Genomic DNA, 4,872 nt, shown 5'->3' with positions numbered 1-4,872 from the left:
GGAAGGAAGGAAGGAAGGAAGGAAGGAAGGAAGGAAGGAAGGAAGGAAGGAAGGAAAGGAAGGAAAGGAAGAAGGGAAATCATGGGACCTATAAAGCTCAAAAGCTGTGTACATATGACCATATAAGATGATGCTAAACAATATGAACCCTAAGATATGAAAACAAGAGGTTTTTCTTTGTCATCATTGTTTTTAATGTACTATGTGATTTTTTTTGTTTCTTTTGTCTGTTCTTCTCCATATGTTATATCCCCTGTTGTCACTGTACTTGATTTTGGTACCTACATCTTGCATATACAATTATCTAATTTGGGGAGGGGAAGGGGAATAGCAAAATGCTGAAACAAGGACACAGGATGACCTATTGCAACAATGAGACTCACAAGACACTATGTTGGAACCGAACGTTACAACTTCTGAGAGGGAGGAGTGGGAGAGGTGGGAGAGAAAAGAGATAGTAGGAGAAAAACAAAGAGGGTGGGGTAACAATATTTGACAAGAAATGTACTCATTACCTTATTCATGTAACCGTAACCCCTCTGTACAGCATCTTTACAATAAAATAAAAATTTTAAAAAGAAACAGCTAAAAAAGAAAGAAAAAATGGAGAGAGAAAAAGAAAGAAAAAAGAGATAGAGAAAGAAAGAAAGAAAGAAAAAGAGAGAGGGGGAGGGAGGGAGGGAGGAAAAGAGAGAAAGTAAAAAAGGAATTAAAGAATAGAACTACCAACTGCTGAGAAGGAGAAGACAGTGGCGTAGATTTAGGGGTGACAGAGGCAGTGTTTGGGCCATGCTACTCTTCATCTGTTTGTCAAATATTTAAGCAGGCAGCACCTGTGTAGGAAAGATGCCTATAACAGGAGCAGGATTTGGGGTGCAGCTTTTAGGTAGATCTCCAAGTGGGAGATTGTTCCTGTCCCCACGGTTCCCCCTCTCAGACTGTGTACTCCATTCCTGGAAAGGCTAATGTTTACCAAAAGGAAAGAATCAAGTTTCCTCACAGGAACAATGTTATAATAGCAGGTTAAGCTCCTGACCAAGAATCTGTTGCTCAATTTTTTTACTAGCAGTAATCGCAGAGTATTTCCTCAAGTCCCCAACTAACCTTGAAGGAGAAGCTTGCTTGCTTTATAGAAAAGAGATTCAATAATCTCCTAGTTAGAGAAACGGGGCAAACACAACCTAGCCTGTAGACCTGGCTCCATTCTGGAAAGCCCAGAGCATGAGTAACACTGTTGTTTCGATCCTGCCTGACTTCACTCATTCTTCCATGAGCCTCTTAGAGAGAAAGTTTCACAAGCACTTCTAAGAAGTGTTTGGGGAAAAAAGATGTGGCTCCTTCCATCCCCATCTCCCTGAAGTTATCACCAAGCATTGACTACTGTCATCACTTCAAGTATGCAGAGGAATCATTAATACAAACTTTATCCATCACATTAAGGTCTTTGGAGATGGTGGCTGTTCTGTTTTGTTCTGTTGGTGCTGGTCCTGGAGCTTGAACTTAGGGCCTGGTTGTTGTCCCTGAGATTTTGTGCTCAAGGCTAGGGCTCTATCAGTTGAGCCACAGCTCCACTTTCTTTAATTGTATATGAGTCTCACAGACTTTCCTTCCTGGGCTGGCTCTGAACTGCTATCCTCTAATTTCAGCTTCTTGAGTAGTTATGATGACAGGAGTAAGCCACCAGTGCCCAGCACTAGGATTTACCCATTATTTCAGAGAGACTTTCTGAGCTCTCATGGGAATAGATGTTGAGAATGGAGGACACAAGGCCTCCATCTTCAGAGAAGCCTAGACTGATGGAGATGGAGAGTATTAGGATGTTTTCAAGACAGGGTAAAGCTAAGAAACACCTTTTCTTGTCAGGGGCAGAGGAGAGGCTGGAATAATGGGACAAATCAAGACCAGTATGTTTTCTGTGGAGACAGGCTGAGAAAGAGGATGAGGAGAAAGGGAGGAGGGCTATACAGACCAGGAAAGATCACTTTGGCCAAGGGGCTGAGATAAGAAGAAAGGAGAAGCTTGTGGTACAGAAAGGATGGGGAAAGGCTGGGAAGGTGGCTCAGTGGTAGAGCGCTTGCCTTGCATGCCTGAGGCCCTGGGTTTGATTCCTCAGCACCACATAAGCAGAAAAAGGAAGTGGTGCTGTGGTGCTAGCCTTCAGCTGAAGAACTGAGGGACAGTGTCCAGGCCAAGTCCAGACCACACACCGACAGAAAAAAAAAAAAGTTGAAGCAAATGTATGCCATGTGGGAAAGATCCCTCCTCAGCTGTGTGGACACCCTTCAGGGGGTCTGTCTACCAGCAATGCTCTGACATGGTCCGTGCCACAGAAGGCACTACAATGGGCACTGGTCCCAGCTCGGCCTAGGTGCCAACTATTAAGAACAGGTGGATGGGACAGGACTCGCCCTGATGCAGGGAGGTGTCGCTGAGGATTCCAGCAGCTGGCCCAGGTCCTGCCAAGCTTGTGTTTCAAGTGCTTCCTCTTATTAGCAGTATCGCTATTACTAATGGAGACTGTTGTCAAAGTTAATACCTGTGTGTGTAGTCCAGGCTTCACTGGCTAGGCTCAATACATGCTGCTTCCCATCTCCCTGATGGTGAGCTGTCTCCAAGTTCAATCCCATGGCTTCGTTCTTCCCACATTATCCCTTTCCCTGTGGCCTTCTCAGTGCCTCAGCCTCTACCCCCCACATCTGTGTGCCGAGACCACCTCCCACAAGAGGTTGTAGAAGATGGAACTACACATTGGGGTTGTAGAAGATTAGAGAGCAACGACTTTCTGTGCCCCTGCCATGTACCAGGCCATGTAACATTCACAAAACATAAGATACCCTTCCCACTATTCCATTTCACAGATGAAGAAATTGAGGCTATAGAAACTTACTAATCACTATGAACCCAGATCTGTCTGAATCCCAAACAGAATCCCTTGCATATGAGTGTATGGCTATCTCACAAATTTTAATTTTTCTACTTCCTTCTCCTTCCTCCCCTAAAAAGACCACTGTCACCTCACTCAGCCTTCCTGAAAATGAGTTCGGCAGTTTTACTCCATCCTCTCCTGCTCATTTTCCTGCCTTCGGTAAAGGCCATAGTCTCCATACTCAGTGTCCTGTCCCACCCACACTTCCAAAATGTATCCAAGATAGCTACTAAGGGCAATAACCAGAGGGGTGTCAGGCACTGGGACCAAAATCTTCCAGATTTCCCAGGGCTGCCTCCACAGCCCTTTTCTTCCCCTGCAGTACACGGATTGTCTGGAGTCAGTTTTGTTCCCACACACCAGGAATGAATGAAACCGTTTCTCCAGATAAGCCAAGCAGATGAAGAATGCAAACTCCAGAGCAGGGTTTCCCACCAAGCATGGCCAGAGGAGGTTCCCGAGAAGCTTAAAGACAGGGATAAAGTCCTGATGCAGTCCTCCACCTCCAGACAGGCCACAGCCTAAGCCCCCAGGGGCTTGGCAGTTTTCTAACTCTGAATGGACAACTGGGTAATTCCCCCGAACTCCCTTATTTCTGGTGATTTGGACAACAAAATCCCCTCCTAGTTAGTTTCTACAAATTGAAATATAATGAGTAGCATGCCTGGTCATAATGTAAGAGGAGTGCATAGGATTCACTAGGATTCCACCTCGGTCATGGCTTGAGAATTTGAGACTTAAAAGTAGATGGCTGAAGAATGACTTCCTAAAAGCCTGGGATGGATATCAGAGAAGGACCTGAATCTGTGAGGATTCAGGAAGTGCTGCTGGTATAGATTCCTCCCACCAAGTGCCTTAGAAGGCAAATTCTGACAGCTACTAAAAGAGTAGTGTTGGTTCCCAAGGACCTGTAAATTACCTAAATACTCGTGTGTGTGTGTGTGTGTGTGTGTGTGTGTGTGTCTGTGTCTGTGTCTGTGTCTGTGTCTGGTCTGTGTGTTGCTACTGGGGCTTAAACTCAGGGCCGTTCTCTCACTTTGTGTTTTTTGCTCAAGGCTGACACTCTCCCACTTGAGCCACATCTCCACTTGCAGATTTTTTGGTGTTTAATTGGAGATGAAAGACTCTCAGACTTTTCTGTCCAGGTTGGCTTTGACCAGAATCCTCAGATCTCAGCCTCCTGTGTACCTAGCATTACAAGAATAAGCCACTAGAACCTAGATACCTCTAAATACATTTTCAGTGACTAGAGGAACTAGAACTTAGCCCTGGCAAGGCTGAGGAGAGATGCGAAGGGCGGAACTAGGAAGATGAATGAAGACAACTGATTTTATGCTACTTGCACTTCTCAGGAAGAAACAGGTAACCATCAGACTGTCACGATTTCCACCCTGAGGCAGCTCTTGTGTCCAGCCTTCTGCTTGCTTTCCTAGTGCTACTGGATAAACATCCCTCAAAAGCTATATGGTGGGCTAGGAAGTTGGCTCAATGGTAGAGTGCTTGCCTTGCATGCATAGGCCCCGGGTTTGATTCCTCAGCACCACATAAGTAGAAAAAAGCCAAGTGGCTCAAGTGGTATGGCGCTAGCTTTGAGCTGAAGAGCTGAGGGACAGCACTCAGGCCCAGAGTTCAGCCCCAGATGGACAAAACAAAAAAAGCCACATGGTAGAAGTTTGATTTAAACTCATGTGTGATTGGAAGGGAATGGAACCTTTGGGAGGTGGAGTAAGTAGAAGGAAGTTTGATCGTGTAAGACATGTCTTTCAAGGAGATGTTGGGGTCCCAGGTCCTCCTCTTTTTCTCATTGCTGTTTCAAGGGGAACTTTTTCCTCCAGCATGTGCTTCCACCATGACAGACTGCTTGCCGTCTTGCTACAGACTTAGAGGTAACTAGGCCAAGCAACCCTGGGCTGAAATCCCCAGAACTATGAGCCAAAATAAAGCTT

The sequence above is a fragment of the Dipodomys ordii genome, unplaced genomic scaffold, assembly GCF_000151885.1.
Source record: "Dipodomys ordii isolate 6190 unplaced genomic scaffold, Dord_2.0 Scaffold131, whole genome shotgun sequence".
Taxonomy (NCBI): Eukaryota; Metazoa; Chordata; class Mammalia; order Rodentia; family Heteromyidae; genus Dipodomys; species Dipodomys ordii.
The sequence above is the reverse complement of the archived record's forward strand: the minus strand, read 5'-3'. Positions refer to the sequence as shown.